This window comes from Ambystoma mexicanum, chromosome 4p (assembly GCF_040938575.1).
Source record: "Ambystoma mexicanum isolate Mex_15411 chromosome 4p, UKY_AmexF1_1, whole genome shotgun sequence".
Taxonomy (NCBI): Eukaryota; Metazoa; Chordata; class Amphibia; order Caudata; family Ambystomatidae; genus Ambystoma; species Ambystoma mexicanum.
In genome coordinates this window covers 785,735,265-785,756,057 of record NC_090927.1, presented here as the reverse complement: position 1 = coordinate 785,756,057, position 20,793 = coordinate 785,735,265, and the positions used below count along the sequence as shown (strand labels likewise).

Genomic DNA, 20,793 nt, shown 5'->3' with positions numbered 1-20,793 from the left:
CCCATTCTCACTGAACCAAGAAGTAGGTTGTTTTGCAAAGTTAAATGATTTATTTGATGAATTGAACAATATATATGTATCTGTCAAGGATGGCACTCTGTCAAGAGTGGCACAGGGCTCCCAGGTAGGGTTTGGGTGGCTGTGCTGATGTAAGGTGACAGATAAGTACACACACAGCAGGAAACTGAACAAGAAAGAAAAGTAGGCAACTGTAGTTGTGAACCGAAAAGGGCAGGAAATACAAAGATACAAACAAACTGGATTCCCTCTTGGGGTGTATGCAGATATGGAAAAAGAGTGTTCCACAGACCTTTGGAAACCCCAGCCTTCTGCACGGATTACTATTACAGAGGCCCACTCTGTCTGCTCATGGCTGGGAACAACAGCTGTGGGTGTCTGTTAAACAGAAAACGCGACAAGGGAAAGGGCAGAGGTTGCCTGCCGGAAACCAACAGTCAAGCTCTGTACAAAGGATCAACATAAAACACAAGAGAGACAAGAACAGAAATAACAAGGGACAATGAAGTCTAAGAGAAATCTAGCAGAAGGGAATGAAGGAAGAAACAGTACGATAGAAATGGGTAAACTAAAGGGGAGGACAGAGGAGTCAAGGAAGAGAAGGACAGGGATCAAGAACAAGGGGATGCAAACAAGGAAGAGAGCAAGGAAGCAGCAGACAGGAAAGAGGGGGGTTGCAAACAAGGAAGCAGGGCTGCAGTACCGAATGGTACAAGGTACAGAAAAACTGTAGTGGATTGCAGAGGACTGTAGTAGGCTGCAAGGCACAGAGCCCAGAGGAGTAGGGCAGCAAGGAGTGAACCCAAAGGAACAGGGCGTAGAGGCAGAGAGACCAAAGGGTCAGGGCTGAAAGCAGAAGAGAGTAGCAGGCTGCAAGGCAGGGAGCCCAGCAGAGCAGATTAGCAAGGAGCAAGCTCAGAGGAGCAGAGCAGCGAGGCAGGGAGCCCGGAAGGCTATGGCTGTAGGCAGCCGAGTGTAACAGGCTGCAAGGCAGAAAGCCCAGAGGAGTGGGGCTGTGAGGCAGGGAGCCCAAACGTCTAGGGCTGTAGGCAGCAGGGTGTAGCAGGCTGCAAGGCAGGAAGCCCAGAGTAGCAGGGCTGTGGGGCAGGGAGCCCAAAAGGCTAGGGCTGTAGGCAGCAGGGTGTAGCAAGCTGCAAGGCAGGAAGCCCAGCGGAACAGGGCTGTGAGGCAGGGAGCCCAAAAGACTAGGGCTGTAGGCAGCAGGGTGTAGCAGGCTGCAAGGCAGGAAGCCCAGAGGAGCAGGTCTGTGAGGCAGGAAGCCCAAAAGGCTAGGGCTGTAGGCAGCAGGGTGTAGCAGGCTGCAAAGCAGGAAGCCCAGAAAGAGCACTAGAACAAAAGCAGGAAAATGCAGCAGCAGGAACAGCATACAAATTCGAGACAAAAGGCAAAAAGGGGCTGGGAGGACTCTTGATGCAAGAGACTGAGCTCCTGCAGGCAGCTGCTTAAATACCGCCCTGCCCTGTACTGAGGCAGGCTAATTGGCAGCACCTGGAACAGCACACCTGAATACAATCTGCCTCCTCCCTCTCTGGTCCTGAGATGGTGGAAGCAGCACTGATCCCTAGGGCTTCTGGGGATTGTGGTTCCAATGCTGACAAATTGGAATGGCCAGGAATTGATAGCTGTAGCAAGGTGCATTGTGGTACATGTAGTTAGTTGAGTTATATAAGAAGGCACCAAAGTCATGCAAATGGGAATTAAGTACCAAAGTGTGAATAGGGGTCGTTCCAAGAGTATTCTGAAGATAAATAAATAACAAATAGTCCATGATGGTTGCCAATGTGTGCGCCCATGGCGCAGGCATGACAATATCACACTTTTATGAATATGAACAATATCTAGATATCACCCTTATTAACACTTACACACGGATCAGCAATGGGTGATATCACAACAATCAACAACCTCTTTAATCAATAGGAGTATGGGTGAGAAGAATAATGTAGCAGAGAATAACTTTGTGTGGGTTCAATGAAATGCAATGATATGAAATTAATGCAGCACAGAAATGAAACTTGATATGAATTCAATTAAAGACAATATAATCACTCTTTTCCCCTGATACTACTCAATCCCCCCCTAATATGCAGTATGAAGAGATGGAATGAGGGAACACAGGTTTCAGGAATATACAATAAACAATGCAGTTCAATCCCAATTCCCCAGCAAGCTTAGAGAGAGCAGGAATGATTTTAAACAGGTCACATGCTTTTGAAAGTGATTTGAAATGAATGGGAAAAATGCTAAAAATGGATTTTAATTCGCTAAATGGGGTTCAAAACTAGTGGGCGCTGCTTTGGATAGGTTCAGGTAGACAATAGCAATGATGTTTGAATGACTGGCAAATAGGAAACTGACTTCAGAAGTTGAATGCAAGAAATAGCAGTTTTATATGGGATGAAATTGAGCCAAATGCAGAATCGCGGCAAACTTTTCATCGTGTGAGAAATGCGATTAGAGAAAAACTATAAGAAGTTGGAGTGCATGTACGGTTCAAAAGTTACAGAGGTTTTAGTAAAGGTCAATTTTTCAGAAAAGAGATTTCAAATGAGAGATGCGATTTTTGAAGATTACAAACAAGGATTTCTTAATACTAAGGGAGGCTATGAAGATGCGAGATACCAACGGTACAGCCACCAGTCCAGAGGCGCCTCTGTCTGATCTTTGTCTGCTCCGACACTTGCCTTCTTCAGCAAAAATATTAGCGCAAAGATGATTATCACTACAATTATCACAGGATTATATGGATGAGAGAAGGAGTCAGGAGAGACAAAAGAAATTCTACAATGCAGTTCTGGATATGTTGGAATGGGTTGGATAGGATTACTTAAAACTAATATTGGCTATGGACAGTTCTATGCTAAATACTCACAACTATGGCTTTGGAATGGAATAGGCCCGTCAGGATCTGGTCAAGGGTTTTGGACTGGAATCTGCTAGCCACCGGACAGGATTTAGGCGGTTGGTTCTGCTCTCAGCAAGGCACTCTGGTCTGCACGGCCTCCTGGACTGGATCTGACGGGATGGTTCTGGGTACAGCTCTGCTCTACTGGTTTGGATCTCTGGGTTCTAGCAAGGGTTTTTGGCCAGAAGCAGCCAAAACAGCAAAGCCAGGCTGTTGAGTTGGTTGGGCCCCATGGAAGTTTGGGGTTAAAATCAGGTTTCAAGATTTTGAAGGCCAGCTGAGAAGGGTTCAGCTTTTTGGATTGGGCATTTTGCTTCCGGGTTCTGGATTCTGGATAGTTCTGGAGTCTTGATAGTTCTGGGTGTGGATTCTCCTTCAGAGTGCTTCGCCAGTAGATCAGTGATGGGTGAATGTGTGTGTCTCTGTGCCCTCAACAGTCCCTATTTATGTATTTCTCATGGGGGTAGGTAGGCTGATTATACTAAGCCCACCCTCTAGGAAACTAATTGGTCAGAGGGTTCCCTCTCTCCTGATTTGAGAGGGAATCAGTGTGTCATGATGTGTCATGTTTATGGTCCAGGGATTAACCTCCCCTTTGTTTCTGTACAGTAAATCTTATTTTTCACCAAACAAAATAAACAATAACACCAACTTGCTAATATTACATATTTACATCCCAAATTAAATAAGGCACGCATCCGTCAAAGTTCCATCTTCTGGAGAGCTGCGGCTCACAAATGACAGTTTTTCGCGCTTTTGGTCGGTTAATCAGTGTCAGTTCTGTACCAATTATTTTACATACATGCACATACCATCTGGGCATATTCCTGTAAAGTTTCATATTTTAACATTATCACAACTGCTAAAAAGTCCACATTTTGATAATTCTGTCTCTGAATATCACACAAGTTCCAGAGTAGTTTCTACTTGTGAGCAACATTTTCATTTTAATAACCTCTAAATTCCATATTTTTACGAGTTTGGCACAATTTTCTATAAGTCTTTTTCTTAAACATATATTTTCTGTGCTCTTTAAATACACACAATTGTTTGTCTCTGCCCCCAAGGTCTTGGCTGGGCTAGAGAGCAGTCCCAGGCCTCTCTGACTTTGGCATCTGGTTTCAGCCTACACCCGAATTAGCATTTCCTTTGAGCCAAAGGGAGTCTTTTGTCTCCTAGCAGAGCAACAGGCCAAAGTGCTCCTCCCTTTTCCTTTCACACCTCCCTGCCAGTTCCTTAGCAGAGAGCAGGGGAAAAGATTCCTTTGTTTGGGAGAAGGTGTGGAATGTCTTTGAAGCTCAGTGTAGCTGGCTTAAACTTTTAACACAATGTTTAAAATAGTCTTGTCCTAAAATATAAATTACATTTTTAACAAATATATCCACCAATCTCTTAATTCCAGCCTTTTTAAAATATAGTTTTGAATTGTATCCACCTCTATTGCTTCTGATAGCAAGTCTTTCCTTTTCATACTTTGATGTTTATGTATCAGTTTAAATTGACAGGTTAAGTAATCGCCAGCTTCTGACACAGGCTTGTAGCGGTACTGCACCATTTTTGACATATTCTTCCAAGCAAGCATCTTTAAATGTGGATTTTGTTCTGATCAAATATGCTTCTGCTGACATTGTGCTTAGGTGAATTCTTTATATACAGTGATGTTTCACACCCAACAGGGATGTTGGATCTTTTGTGATGTTTGAGAACCAAGATTTTTGCACTTTCCACAGTCAAGGAAAAACAGATTTTAAACAGCTCTGTGTTTCTCTTGCAATGTAGGACTGCTTTTTCAAATAGTTGAATTTTCCTCTGTGGGCAGCCAAATTATGGGTTTTGGCAGTGGTCTCCTGTGTTGCCACTGATGTAGGCAGAAGTGGATTGGCAGCCTATTTTTCAGGTTTTCCTGCACATTTCTGGGTGATTTTTAGCGGGCATAATGCTTTCCAGCAGACATTCTGATGTTCCTGATGCAAGCAGTGCACAGTAATGTTGCAGGGCATGGTCTAGTGGGTTAAAACATCCCACAAGCCCCCCGTCTTGCAATTTGGCGTTGATCGTCCATCAATGGGAATTCACAAGACTGGGATGTCAGTCTCATCTCTTTTGATTCCAAAAAAATGGCAAAGTTCATCATCATTTCCTCCATCAGGGGTGGATCGACCGGTTCTCCTCACCCAGTCCTGATGTGAGTATTGAGCGATACTCCGGGGCCCTTGGATCTTTGCACCCGGTCCCTGGGTTGTCCTCCTTGGTTTGATTCTCCATGGTTTCCAATCACTATGGGTTACAAAGCAAAAACATATTTGTAGACATTTTCCCACCACTATTAATGTAGTGGGGCGGACACATACATTTTGATAAATCAGGACACTTTTTTTTGCTGTAAGTTATGGACTATTTATGGAGTATTTTATAGTTGGAGTTTTATGGCACTAGAGTGACCCCCTCTGGGGTTCCCGAAGACTCCTCCAGTTGCTGCACAGTGTGCCTATTATGGCAACACTTTAGTTGGTTAATGTGGACCCACTTATCTTCCGCCCCTGCCAAACTGCCTTTGGGGATGCAGATTTTGTAGCTGACTGGTGAGATTTTGTCTACAATTTCAAAAGGACCCCTCCAGGTAGGCAAACATTTGCGCTGTTTGGCCTGGTTCCTTTGGAAATTGTATAAGTAGATCCAGTCTCCTGCATTGTATTCTTTTCTGGTAGTCTTTAAGTCATAGTGGGTCTTTATTCTGTCTGCAGATCTCTCTAGATTTCGCTGAGCGTAGGCAAAAGCATGTTGAAGGTGTTTTCTTAGATTTTCAACATACTCATGAGTTGTGGAGGCATTGATCAATGTCTGCTCTTGGGTTCTGTAGAGCAGATGCTGGGGAAGCACCATCCTGCATCCAGTCATCAGCTTAAACAGTGACATTTTAGTTGCAGATGAAGGGGTAGATCTGATGGCCATTAGGACAAGAGGTAATCGAATATCTCAACTCGGCCCAGAATCTGCCACAAACTTTTTTAATATGCTCACAATTGTTTTGTTGTATCTCTCTACTGCACCACTAGAGGCTAGCCGGTAAGCAATGTGTAGCTTCCTTTTTACCCCAAGTATCTCCCACATCTTAGTCATTACTTCGCTGGTGAAATGGCTACCTCGGTCTGACTCGATCCTTTGGGGTAGTCCAAAACGTGAAAAGATGTGGTTGATCATCAGGGCAGCTGCTGTTTCTGCCTTGCAGTTTGGGGCCAGGAGACATTCCACCCATTTAGTAAGCAAGCATGTCACGGTCAACATGTACTTGTTTCCCCTAGAGGAGCGAATCACAGGCCAGATGAAATTGACTTGTAAATCTGACCATGGCAATGTCATGCCGCTCTTTTGGAGAGGTGCACAGTGTGTGAGGGATGTTGGCTGAAATTGTGCACACACAAGACACCCCTTCAAGTATTGGTCGAGGTCCTGCCCCATGTGTGGCCAGTATGCAACCTCTCTTAAGATTTCAAGTGTGGTATGAAACCCCCTATGACCGGCTGTGGCTGCATCATGGGCGTGACTTAACATCAGGCTTCGGAATGAGGTAGGGACCACCCACTGATCATGGCCAGCTAGGGATCTCCTGACAAACAAACCGTCTTGGATTGAGAACATTTTTGGACATTTCATCAACACTCTAAGGTCCTCTTTCCCAATGTAATAGGTATCCGTCAGGGGAAAGTTCTCAGGGTCCTCAAAGTGTTGATAAAACATACCAATTATTGGATCCTCTTTTTGAGCCGTAATCAAATCAGCATCTGGGGTCTCCTTACTCCATTGTGCAGTTGAGAGTTCATTGTGAGCATTTGACTGGGACCTAGTGATAGCTGTGACCTGGATTTCCCCCAACAGGGACTCAATCTCAAGTAGATCCCCTTGGATGGCCCCGGTTTTGGCCAGCTGATCAGCTAGATCATTTCCAGTTTTGTCTGGTCCCTCTACTTTGGAATGACCCTTGATCTTTTTCCAGTAGATGGTCATCCCATTCGAGGTGACCAGATCATCAATATTTTGAATTAATTTCCCATGTTTCAAGGGTTTATTATTAGCACATTGTCAAGGAGTTCCCCCCTTCTCACCTGAGTTTGATCTCTGCTGGATTTCTTGGTCGATGCCTTTTTGCAGACGGTTCTGGTCTTGAATAAGGCTGTACGAGTTTCTTCCGACTCCAGCGTGCGTTCAAAGTCCCGGGATGCAAGGATCCAGGAATCCGGGAAATATACAGAGTGCGCTACTCAGCACACGAGTCCAGGAATCAAGAAAGGAAGGAAAGGGACTAGGAATGGGTTGGTTGGGAAAGAAGCAAGGAAAACAATACAGAGAACTATGGAGCACACGTCTGGTCGCTACTTCGCAATAGCATTGAGACGCGCGGAGCCGTGGGAGGTGTGGTCTATTAATAGAACATGCTATGTCCAACGTGTAGAGCGAGAAAGGTGTTTCACAGTGGACGGCCATTTTGGGAGTACCAGGGAGTCTAAGCCCCGTTGAGACAAGGACCAGGAAGTCCAAAAGGGGCGTGTTCTGTAGGTCATGACAGCATGCCTCCTCCGAAGACCTGTTCCTCCGGGTTTGCCCGGGTGTATAAGGTGAAATCTTCTGAGCAGTCAAGGGGTCTTGAGATTAGAAAGTGGTTCCTAGGTTCTTTCACTAGGAGGATATCCTTTCCATTCAACCAGGTTTTGAATCTGACCCCGTTTATACCTGGGGTCACATATTCGGGATACTTCATATTCCAATTGGTTGTTGACCAGAAGAGGGGGAGGTCGGCAGGATTTCCAGGAGGATTGGGTATAGGGTTTTAATAAGGATGTGTGAAATACTGGGTGAATTTTATTCCAGGAGTCTGGTAGTCTGATCCGGTATGAAACTGGATTGATAATTTCCTTGATGGGAAATGGACCATAGTACCGAGGGGCCAACTTGTTTGGCCGAAGATGTCAGGGTAGTAATTTCGAGGACAACCAGACTTGATCACCAATTGCATAAGAAGTACGTGGAGTTTTCTTTGGCCTCCTGGTGTACGTTGATGAGGGTTTCTATCCAGGAGTCGACAGTAGGTACTGGTGCAGGATGAGGGAGAACAGAGGGAAGAACTGATGGATGGAAACCTTGGCTACAATAAAAAGGACTGGTCTTAAGCGCTGAATGATCGGAATTGTTGTAGGCGAATTCAGCCACGGGTATCAGGAGCGACCAGTCATCCTGAACCTTGGTGGTGAAACCATGAAGATACTGCTCCAGGGTCTGATTAGCACGTTCTGTGGCCCCGTTGGTTTGGGGGTGATAACCAGATGAGAGGACGCGTTGGATTCCCAAAATCCGACAGAGATGTTTCCAGAATTGAGAGACGTATTGAGATCCTCGATCAGATATGATCTTGGAAGGAAGTCCATGCAAACGGAATATGTGTTCCAGGAAGATTCCAGCAAGTTCGGACGAGGATGGTAGCTTACACAGGGGTGTAAAATGAGCCATATGAGTGAACAAGTCTATTGTAACCATGATGGTCGTGTATCCTCGGGAAGGTGGTAATTCCACAATGAAGTCTGTAGCAATGAATTCCCATGGGCTTCTTGGAAGTGTAGGTTGCAGAAGAAGACCCCCCGGTCTCTTGTTATCATGTTTATTTTGACTACAGATAGTACAAGCTTTGATGTACTGCTGTACGTTGGTCTTCATTCCAGGCCACCAAAACTGTCTTTGTATGAGGCGGAGGGTGTTGGTTATGCCACGATGTCCAGAGTGAAGGGTATCATGACAGAGGTTTATTATTCTTTGTTGTAATTTCTGTGTAGGAAAAACCAGTGCATTGTCCTTGAATAAATATCCTTCCTTAACTCTTAGGTTCCATTGATTCTTCCTTGAAATATCGTTCCAGAGATCAGAGGATTGGGTTTGCACTCAAATTTCTTCCAGGAGATTGACTGCTTGAGCAACAAAGATCGTGTAGTGAAACATCTTAGGATAGGCCCTATCTTCAGTAGCTACATAGTCCGGACGTTGAGATAAGGCGTCAGCAATCAGGTTTTGGGATCCGGGAACATGAGTGATTTGGAACTGGTACTGGGCAAAGAAGTAGGCCCAACGCGCCTGGCGACTGTTCCTACACTCCAATGACTGTAGAATTTGAAGATTCCGATGGTCCGTGCAGACCTGAACTGGATATCTAGCACCCAGAAGTAGATGTCGCCATTCAGTGAAGGCTTGTCGGATGGCTAACAGTTCCTTTTCCAGGACGGAGTAATGTGTCTCACTGGGAGTCAGGGCTCGTGAAAGGTAAGCCATGGGGTGTTCCAGTTTATCCTCAAATTCCTGCTTCAAGACCGCTCCTATGGCATAGTTAGAGGCATTTGTTTCCACTAGGAATGGTCGATTTATGTCGGGTTGGGCAAAGATGGGGGCTTGCGTGAATTGTGTCTTTAAACGTTGGAATGCCTTATCTTGCGGTGTAGACCAGATATAGGGGGTGTCTTTCTTCAAGAGAGCAACGATCGGCTGGACGATCTCAAAAAAGGTGGATATGAACTTCCGGTAGAAGTTGGCAAGCCCCAGGAAGGATTCAACTTGTTCACGGATGTGGGAACGGGCCATGCCAGTATGGCCTTTACCTTTGAAGGGTCCATACCAATTCCTTCTAGGCTAAGGATGATTCCTAGGTAGTGAACAGAAGTCACGTGAAACAAGCATTTTTCGGGTTTGGCTAAAAGTTTGTGTTCACTGAGTCGTTGTAATACTGCCTTTACATGTTCTTCATGCTTTAGAGGATCCTTGGAAAAGATCAATATGTCGTCCAGATAGACAATGACGAAGAGGAGTAACATGTCAGAAAACAATCTATCCATAAAACGTTGAAAAACTGCAGGGGCATTAGCCAGTCCAAAGGGCATGACTTGATATTCATAGTGACCAAAGTGTGTTCTAAAGGCTGTTTTCCATTCGTCTCCTTCCCGGACACGGATCAAATGATAGGCACCCCGGAGATCTGACTTCGTGAATATTACGGCGCCTCTCACCGCTTCCAGGATATCCAAGATCAAAGGCAGTGGGTACCGATCTTTGAGGGTGCAATGATTTAAGCCACGATAGTCGAGGCAAGGTCTGAGTTCCTTGGTATCCTTCTTGGGAACAAAGAACAATGAAGCACCCACTGGAGATTTTGAGGGTCTTATGGTGCCGTTTTCAAGGTTGGTATCTAGGTATTTTCTGAGGGCCTTTTTCTCAGGTTCGGAAAGGATGAACATTCTGCCGAAGGGAATCACTGCTGAGGGATCTGTATCTATGGCGCAGTCTTCAGGTCTATGAGGGGTTAAGGCCTGGACTATGGCAGTTGAAAATACATCAGCATATCCCTGATAGGCCTCTGGGACTTGTATTATATTGGTAACCATGAGTGGTGTTTGCTGGTCTCTTGGTGGTTCTTTAGGGGGTATCGAGGAGGGATCCAGGAATAGACAGTGGGACATATAATACTCTGAGCCTAGGAATAGTGATCCTGCTGTCCAATTGATAAATGGATTGGGCTTCGGTAACCAGGGCATACCCAATACCATGGGGTAATGAGCTGACTTAATGATGTCGAATCTAATTTGCTCTTGGGGATGGTTTATAGAAAGCTGGATCTCTTTTGTCTGCAGGCTTATGGGTCCTGAAGTGAGGGGTCTTCCATCAATTGCTTCCACCGGCTGCATGGTGCTTCGTGTCTCGTATGGAATATGATGACTAACAACCCAGTCTTGATCAATGAAAATTCCCATAGCTCCACAGTCCACCAAGGCCAGAATGGGATAGGTCTTATTCTTGGAGGGCGATAGGAAGGCCTGCAGTATCACCAAATTGTTTTGTCCAGGAGAGTTCAAGGATGGAATTGATGTGGAGCAAACATCTCTCTCCCGAAGCTCTGCTCCATCTAGGATCGTGAGCTGGCGTTTCCTGAATGTCGAGGAGGGGCTAGAGGACACTCCCTAACCAAGTGTTTGTCTGAGGCACAATACATGCACAACCCCGTATGAATCCTTCTTATCCTTTCTTGCGGGGTTATAGGTCCACGGAAGGCTCCTATCTGCATGGGTTCTGGTTCAGAGACTGGGCCTGGTTTTGTGTCCGTCTTGGTGGTACTCTCAAAGGACACTTTCAGAGGATTACCTCTAGATTTCTTCTTTTCTGCCTTCCTTTCCTGGATACGGAAATCTATTTGCATGGCAAGTTCCATTAGTGCCTGGAATGAGTTTGGGCGAGCCACTCTGGCTAACTCATCCTTATTCTCCTAGTTCAGTCCTCTCCTGAAAAGGGTAAAACTCGCCTCAGGGGACCAATCAGCTTCCTTGACTAATTGCTTGAATCGGGTTACATAGGTGAGCATATCCTGGGATCCTTGCTGAAAGTCTAACCGACGTTCCTGGGCAGTATAGACCTGCTCTGGACGGTCAAACATTTTCTTAAGGGCTTGTATGAACCCATCATAGTCATCTAGGAGAGCATCGCTGGAATTAACGAGGGGCGTAGCCCAGGTTAAGGCGTTGCCTGAAAGGTGAGAAATTATGAACCCCACCTAAGCCCTGGGAGTCGAAAAGTAGTAGAGTTTAAAAGTAAAGTGGACCAAACACGAATCTAGGAATCCGCGAAGGGTCTTTGCTGACCCATTGTATTTGTCCACTATGCTGCCCAGCAACACCCTTTCTTTTGTGGCAGAATCACGGGATAGAACTAATTGTTTGAGAGCAGCGTTTTCTGCCTTTAGATTCTGCTCCTTGGTTGATAGCTCTTGCATGCCACACATCAGGTCCTGGACGGCCGCTTCCATGTCCATATCGAGTTTGGTCGGGTGGCGTCTCAAACTGTCAAGGAGTTCCCCCCTTCTCACCTGAGTTCGATCTCTGCTGGATTTCTTGGTCGATGCCTTTTTGCGGACGGTTCTGGTCTTGAATAAGGCTGTACGAGTCTCTTCCGACTCCAGCGTGCGTTCAAAGTCCCGGGATGTAAGGATCCAGGAATCCGGGAAATATACAGAGTGCGCTACTCAGCACATGAGTCCAGGAATCAAGAAAGGAAGGAAAGGGACTAGGAATGGGTTGGTTGGGAAAGAAGCAAGGAAAACAATACCGCGAGCTACGTAGCACACGTCTGGTCGCTACTTCGCAATAGCATTGAGACGCGCGGAGCCGCGGGAGGTGTGGTCTATTAATAGAACACGCTACGTCCAACGTGTATAGCGAGGAAGGTGTTTCACAGTGGACGGCAATGTTGGGAGTACCAGGGAGTGTAAGCCCCGTTGAGACAAGGACCAGGAATTCCAAAAGGGGCGTGTTCTGTAGGTCATGACACACATAGCATGCCTTTGGTTTTCCAGTTAACCAGGTGCTCCACAAACCCGTTCCGTACATAATCCAAATCAGTGATTATGACCAGTTCGTGGAGTTGATGTTGGACAGCAGTGAGGATGGCTTGATGCACAGCCATCAACTCTGCCACTTGACTACTTCGGGGACCAATCTTGTACCCAGCGGAGGGTTCTGGGGTATCATTCACCCATGCAATACCTACGCCGGCCACAAGTTCTTTTTCACTGTTGCTGTCAACATGGTAAGAGCTTCCATCCACATAGACAGTGGGCATTCCTTCACACTAGTCTTCTTCAAAGACTTTGTGTGGGGAATTGAGTTATGCCTCCATGTTGTCCTGGATTTTTAGACTTTCGTCCTCGAGACAGTTTTCTCTGGCACGATCATGCAAGTTAGCCAGACCTTGCACAAGGGGACTCTTCTTGTTTTGGCCATATCTGAGCTCCACAGGAAAGCCTTGCGTTGACAGAATCCAGGAAGCAATTCAGGAATTACTCACATTTCCGGCCCGGATTCTGTCCCTTTGGAGATATTGCAGAGGCTGATGTGGAGTCTCTACTATGATGTGTTTCCCCTGGATAAATGGGCGATAATTCTTCAATGCCCACACCGTTGCCAGGAGTGCCTTCTCACAATCGTTGAATTTTTCCTCCACAGAGAATAACGTTTTACTTGCATAGGAGATTACTTTATTGACCTTGTCATGCTTTTGGTATAACACTGCAGTCTAGCATGAATTAGAGAACCCTGTCATCAAGAAGAACTCAGTGTTTTTGACAGGGTAAGCCAGGCAAGGCGCTTGTGGGAGGCTTCTCTTGAGTTGTCTTACTGCCTCGGCTTGTTCTGGACCCCATTCCCACTTGACCCCCCCTTCAAAAAATGAATCAGGGGTCTTGTGATCTCTGCGTAGCCCTCAATGAACTTTCTACTGTAATTAGTTATTCCAAGGAGGCTCCTTAGTTCCCGCAGAGTTGTGGGGTCTTTTAATTTCTGGAGTGCTTCCACTTTCTTTTCCTGGGGACAGAGACCCTGAGGAGTAATCTCATGCCCCAAGAAATTGACACGGGTTCTACACCACTGTGCCTTTTGAAAGGGAAGTTTTGCTCCGGCGGCCATCAACTGTGTCAGAACATAACGGATCTCTGCTATGTGTTCCTCCACAGTTGAGCTTTTGATGAGGACATCATATAAATAAGCCAGGTTACCCCTTTCACCTAGGTCAGGCATGGCCTTATGTAGAAAAATGTTTAATTCATTTCCGGAGTTGATGTATCCGAAGGGAGTCCGGGTCCATATGTTCTGCTGCCCCCCAAAGGTAAAGGCCAGCTTGTATTGGTCCTCCCTACTGACAGGTACATTCCAGTATCCATTGGTCAGGTCTATTGCAGTGAATACTTGTGACCCCTGGATCTGGGCCGGCCCTTGGTCAATGTAGGGAAGAGGCCATCGGGAAGTATTGACCCATTTGTTGAGCTCCCTAAGGTCGTCGCAGAGTCTCCACTGGCCATTTGGCTTCAATATCCCCAGCAACGGATTATTGAAGGTGCTGTGGACTGGACGGATTATCCCACGGGACCCCAGGTTCTTAATGATTTCAGTAAGGGACTCCATTGATGCGAGAGGCAAGCGATATTGCTTCACAAACACTGGAGTCATGCCAGGGTCTGTGGCAATTGTTGTGTGGATGTCTGTGCGTCCACAGTCATATGAGTCCACTGCAAAGAGATCTTGAAAATCCAAGAAAACTTGTTTCAATTTTTGCTTCTGCTCCAGAGTCTCACAGACATCAGCTAGGTTGACTCTCTCTTCAGCCATCTGCCTGAAGCCTGGAAAGACTTCTGGTTTTGCTATCTCAGCAGCCTCCTCCAGCTGGGTGGACAGGTCCCTGGTCAAAGTGATGATTTGGACTGGTGGCTTCAGGTGGGGAAGGCAGTCCTCGCGGACCTGGAAAATCACCTCATCCCTCCTGAAGTCACAGGTCACATCTTCCTTACAATAGGGGCAGGAAGTATACACCAGGAACTTCCCCCCATGCCGGGTAAAGATCCTGTCTGGTGTTGTGTTGTCATCAATGTCACTGTCAAAACAGTCCTTGGGGATTGGTCCTAACAGTTCATTGCCTAAATCAATGGAAAAATGTTGGTCATCAACCGCCATTACAATAATGGTGCCTGCGGCTAGAGTAATGCGGCTAGAGTGATACTCTTTAAGTCGCTGTTATCCACCTCTATTGGAATGGTGTTGTGTTCTATATTGACTAGAGGTGTTGGGCTTACCCCCAATCCTTGCTGTTGGAGAGAAGCATTTAAATGAATATAGGCATCAGGGTTTTTCAATTTCTGTCGTCTTTTAACTTTCACTTCCAGGGAGAATTGTCGGGTCCTTTCTGGGATGGTGACTTCCTCTCCAATCTGAATTTCAACTGCATAAGGCAGCAGTTTCGCTGACCTAAATGCTTTCTCTGGGTCATCAAAGCCCATGGGATTATCCGCTAATCGGGACCAAGCTTTGAAGTTTATTAGGTCCAAACTAATGGCAAAGCGATTGAGAATATCACTGCCTAAGTAAAAGGCGGCAGTGATGTGTCGGCACGACCCAACAATTATGGACTATGCTCTTGTTGCCTATGGAGATTTTGAGCATACACCTCCTTGGCAGGAGATGTTTGGAATTGGGTGTTTCCAGATCCATTTCCCATTTGTCTATGAGTTTAAATGTGGGAATGGCTGGATCTTTTGGGAGTTTGCGGAACATGGCTTTGCTGATGAAGCTCTTACCGTTGTTCACACACACTCGGGTGAGACCAGAGTCCTTCCTTTCATTTAACTGAACAGGGATGAACAACTGCTCTCCAATTTGCTGAATATCAGCCAGGATCTGAGCTGATTTCTCATCTTTCTGGACTATAGGAGTGGGAATGTCTGATTGTGGATTGGTAAAGAATTTCAGAGTGTTTCCTTCCAGTGTGGAATGCCATCTTAAACTGGAAGGAAGGTTGATTTTCAGAAAGAGAGAGGACCCCCCCATCACCAGTTTGTTGTCCTACTGCTATTACTGTCACGTCTGTAATTTGATTGTTCTGGAAGTGAAATTCTAATTGGTCAGATTTTTGTTAAACCATGTGGCATGTGCCGTTTAAACTAACATGGTTTCAATTTTATCGGTCGGCTAGTCTGGGTCCAGAGGACCTTGTTTACACAGTCTATTAGGGGTGACAACCTTCGCAGGAGGTCATTCCCTAGTAAACAAGGGGTGCACTCTGGAGTCACAACTATGACCGGGTGCTTCACCTTGTGTCGCCCAATTTTAATGTCCAAATCCGCAGTCCCCTCGACGGGAATTTCCTTCCCGTCAAAGTTCTGAAGTTGTCCAGGAAGAGGGGTGAGAGGAATTTGATAATTCTCCCCCCCTTCCCAAATTCAGTTTATCAAAGGCCTTTTTAGACAGAAAGGTAGCTAGGGATCCAGTGTCCACCAGTGCCAAAATTGTACCCTGCCCCTGTATTTGTACCGGGGCATAGAATCTTCCTTCATTCTCCGCCGGAGGGCACATATAATGTACAATTGTTTCGACAACTGGTGGGTTAGTTTTCTAGTTTTGGACATTGATAGGGAGGTGATCTGGGCAGAATTCTGTGGGGAGTCTTGGGACTCTGAAAATAAAAGGTGGCAACTAGATATGGGAGAAGATTTGGGTTCCCCTGGTTCCGGGCTGCCCCCTCCTTTTTGGAGGCAGTCACCAGGATGGGTTTGAACCAGGGGATTTTCGTGCTGTTTGTTCTGGGGTTGGATGATGGGTGGCACTAGCTCAGTCCCCACATCTACCCAGTCTGGATTTTAATCCTTTGGGACACATTTTTCTTTGGGAGGATTTCCCCCATCTCTGAAGGAGAAGATCCTTTTCCCAGGATCCTTGAGGATCCTTCTCCTTCAAATTGGAAGATCTGCACCTCCTCCACAAAATGGGTCTGGTTCTGGTTCCTGGGTTTCCAGGGGCTTTTTACAAGTGGGGAAGGAAGCTTACTCCAAGGCTTTACACCCCCTTCCTCTTGTGCCTCCTCCCTGGGAACCGGTGGGTTGTCGGGGTGCTGCCCCCATCATTGCTCTGGAGCACCAGGTCCGGAGTTTGGGGTATTCTGCACCAGCATGCTCATCTGAGGGTTCTGTTGAGCCCTCAGCATGTGACCCAGATCCTGTGCCATATTTTGGACCTGGTGCTCTAGCTGTGAAACCCGCTCAGGCTGATACGGGGTTCTGTTGTCTCCCCTGGGCTGATCCCGGGAAGGGTAACTATCCCTTCTCTAGAAATACCCTGGGTTTGGAAAATGTGGATACCCCTCCATCCTTGGCCTCCCCTCTCCCGGATTAGGTTGCCTGGATCAGGAAATTGGGGAAAGAAGGATGGATGATTTTGGGGTTGAAAGTTTTGTGGGTACCTGGGGAAAAAGTTCTCTCCAGGATTTGGGGAGTTTCTGCCCTCTTGGGGGAAGTGAGGAGGGGAGTTCCCTGGGTTATGTGCTGTTTGTTTGGATCCTCCCCACCCCCCCTTGGGCTGGAGGAGTCCACACATAACCCAGGATGGGTCTATTCCCCTTGTAGCAGGGACTTATGTAGTCAGGGGAGTGAGGGATCCCATTTGTGGGATGACCTCCTTGGCTCCCTGTCTGTGACTGGCCCGAGGGCCTTCTGGGCTTGGAATTGCTCTGATTTTGTGCAGGCGGGTTTTTAGGCCCCCCCCATCTCTAAGTCTAAAATGGGGGCAACCTTCACCTCTGCCACCTAGCAGCAGCAGGGGTGTTGGTTGTTTTGGGGCTTTTAGGATTATTCTTGTTTTCTATGGGCTTTTGCACCTCATAGATCCGTGTGGCCTGTTCAATGACCCAGTCTAGTAATCTTGTCTCATGGAAATCTCTCACTAGCTGGATCATGATGTACTTTGGTAGAGCGTGGAAAAAAGTATTGACAAATTCTTTGCTGTCCGTGCGTACCCTTCTGGTAGTCTGCGCAAAGGCACGCTTTAATTCCTGCACACATTCTTGGGGGGCCTGATCCTCCCCACATTGCAAGTTGTAGGCTGCCTTGCAAGCCTCTTGGGGATTTCTGTGTACAGAAAAATGCTTCAAGATGGCCGCCCTATATGTGGACCATCTAGAATGATTTTGGTCCTCCAGCCCCGCAAAAAAGCTTGAGTATTCTGGTGAGAAGGTCCATTTCACATACTGAATGCAGCTACTGCTGTCTTTCAAATGGAAAGTTTCCAACATCTGCTCAAAGAGCTCTAAGTGCTCCCAAACAGAATATTTGGCATTCTTATGAAAAGGCGTGATGATGCTCCTTATTGCCTTGATTTGTTTTAAGGGGTCCTTAAGCAAGGCCCTTTCTGCCTTATTGGCCTTCCTGGTTTGGGTAACCCTGGTCCAATCCTCCTCTGACTCAGAGGCACTGTTCCTAGAGGTGCCCGTCTGGTCTTCTAGGTGCTCCCAGATTCTGCGAGCCTGGGAATGGCTGGCAGAATGTGGGGACCTAGTTTCCTGTGTCCTGGGGCGCTCAGAGGAGTCTTCTGATTCCCCCTTGCTCCCAGGATTTGATGGGTACCCCCCACCCCCGCTGTCCCAGCTAGGCAGAGGTTTTTAGGATGCCCTTAGTGGTCCTACTCTCCTGGAGTTCCCCACTAGATTTCACATTGCTTGGGTACCCATACCCAGATGCCCGCCCATCCATTCCTGGGAGGTGCTGGTCTATGAGCTCCATACTTCTGATTGGATTGAAATCTGTCATCCCTGTGGCCCTGGGATCATGTGCGCCAGTGGACATGGGGGTGGCAGAGTCCAAGGACTGGGAGAGATGAAGGCCTCCGGTACTAGGGTTCCCGAGGTTATGCTCTGGTGTTTCCCTTTCCCAGCGAACCTCATCTCTATCAGCCCCTGCTCCCTTTTGCCATGCAAGAACCTGAGCTTTCTGTTCCTCATTCAAGGCCTTACTAGTCTCTATCAGTCTCTCTTGCATGGCTACCTGCCTGTGGAGCCTGTCATTGTTCTCGCAGAGAGCCTCATTTTCTCTCTGTGCTTCATGGGTTGTCTTTGAGTGCTGGGCCAGTCTTTGCTGCAGGAGGGTTACCTCCTGAGTCCTGTCCAGACTGGCAGGGTCCTTTCTTGCTAGAGCCTCTTCCACCCACCTGGTGTGCTCTAACAATGTTTGATGGTCTTTTTGGAGGTCACCCAGTCCCTGGAGGGCCAAGTGATTTTCTTCCAGTTTCTCTTTTAAATAACAGACTTCCCGGCCTAAGGTGTCCCTTTCCTGAGCAAGAGCCTGCCTCTGTGCCGCCAGGTCGTCCCTCTGTCTTTGAAGTGCACCAACTTTTTTCTGACGCTCTTCATCAAACTCTGCCTGGGTACCCAGGTGTTACGCTCACCTGACTCCCACGGAGGCGCAGGTCTGGTTTGGAGTGTTGTTGCTTCTTCTATGGTGAAGCGCAGGACCCGGAAGATGGACTGGACCGGACCTTCGAATCTGGCTTGTCTGGCTCGCAGGAATATCTTTCTGTATGTGAAAAGGGAGTATTAACAATCTGCGGGAGAAAGTATAAGCCTCCCGCTCCCTTCTCACCCCTCTACGAAACCCTCCTGCGACCCCCACGTGAAGTCTCACCTTAGGGTTTGAAAGGTTGAGCTCTCCATCCTGCTTCTCATGCAGGGGCGCGTTGTATCCAGTTAATTCACTGGGATTTTGATTGTAGAGGGTTCAAGTTTTGTTTTCCCGGTATAGTACCGTAAGGATTCTGTTAATGAGTATGATTCCGCAATAATAATTGTTCGTTGTCTCTTTTTCAGGTGCGGAAACTATTCAGAGAAGAGCTGTGGAACCGAAGAATGAGACTCTGCTGAGCTTGATGAGAGTTTTCTCAGTGTCCTTGTATCAATGCGCTCACTAACGCTGATGTCTTTTTTCCCCATAGCGGCCGGGGTCCGGAAATGCCTGGATGCGGCACCGACCCGAAACAAAGCTCAATCCAGAAGAAATCAGGTAAGTCTTTAATGGGCGTTTGGGAAATGTCTTTTCATGCGCCCACTAACGCTGATGTCTTTTTTCCCCATAGGGGCCGGGGTCCGGAAATGCCTGGATGCGGCACCGACCCGAAACAAAGATCAATCCAGAAGAAATCAGGTAAGTCTTTAATGGGCGTTGGGTAACGTCTTTTCATGCGCCCACTAACGCTGATGTCTCTTTTTCCCCTTAGGCGCGGTGATGTGGCTGCGAGTCCAGATGTCGCCGTAGAACATGGTGGTACCTTGTACAGGTGAGTGAGATGCGGCGCTGCAGCGATCGATGCGATGTGCTTTTAAATGGATGTCTTCCTTTTCAGGACCGTTGGCGAGATGTCTCCGGAATGCGGATTTAGCAGGTAAGGACTCTTCTTTACCCTTTTCTCTTCTCTTCTCTCTTTGCAGGTGTTCCAGGATGCTGGCAGGAGTGGCAGAAGACAGAATGCAGGAGCAAACACGGTGAGCGTCCAGCTGCTAGATGCAGAACAACGCGAAGCGTGAGTTGCTGCTTGGGCGTGGCTTAAATAGCCTTCAAAGTAGTTCCAGGTATGTATCCTTCCTCTCAGGTATGTATTCCTCCCCTGACCACACCCGTGTGGTTAAGTAGTTCCAAAGATAAAGTAGTCCCATTCAGGCCTCAGCAGGCCTGGATGTTGCAGCATGGTCTGCATCAGGTAAGTTAACACTAAGCACCTTTAACACAAAGTCCCCTTTTATGAGCCTGGTGCCTATGGCGCCAGGACTGTGGCCCAATATGAGCCTGGCGCCAAAGGCGCCAGGACTGAGTCCAAATAGCCCCTACTTGAGGCTGTTGTGACTTCCCTTGAAGACATGATGTCTGCCTCTGGGGTAGCTGGGTCTTGTCTGGCACCTTGGAGGTAGGCATCATGACAGTACCCCCTCCCAAGGCCCCTCCCAAGGTCGTCCTTTCCAGGGGTTTCGGCTTGCTTGGGAATTTTCGGTGGAATCTTTGCACTAATCGCGGGGCGTGTACATGGTCACTTGGTTCCCAAGATCTTTCCTGAGGTCCGTACCCCTTCCAATCAACTAGATAGAAGAGTTTTGATTTTAACATTTTGGAATCCAATATGTCCTTAACTTCAAATTCTAATTCCCCATCGATTTGAATTGGTTCAGGTGGTTTGCTCAGTCTGGTTCCAGGCTGCACCGGTTTTAACAGTGATGCATGAAAAACGGGATGAATTTGCATGTTGGCTGGTAGATCGAGTTTAAAGGCCTCCGGGTTAATTATAGCTTTGATGGGATAGGGTCCAATGTATCTGGGATTAAAAGTTCACGGTCCTTTGAGAGGCAAATGCTTGGTTGCCAGCCACACCTGGTCTCCAATCTGGTACGAAGGTGCTTCACTCCGATGTAGATCAGCATTTTCTTTGTATTTTTTCTTGGCTTGTTGCAAATGAGTTGTAGCTTCCTTGAAGGCT

General features: G+C 47.1%; 1 protein-coding gene across 1 annotated transcript in view; it reads right to left on the bottom strand.

Moving 5' to 3' along the window:
- The window catches only part of MRAP2 (melanocortin 2 receptor accessory protein 2), an 880,612-nt gene that overhangs the window by 777,723 nt on the left and 82,096 nt on the right, over window positions 1-20,793 (bottom strand). The window lies entirely within an intron of this gene.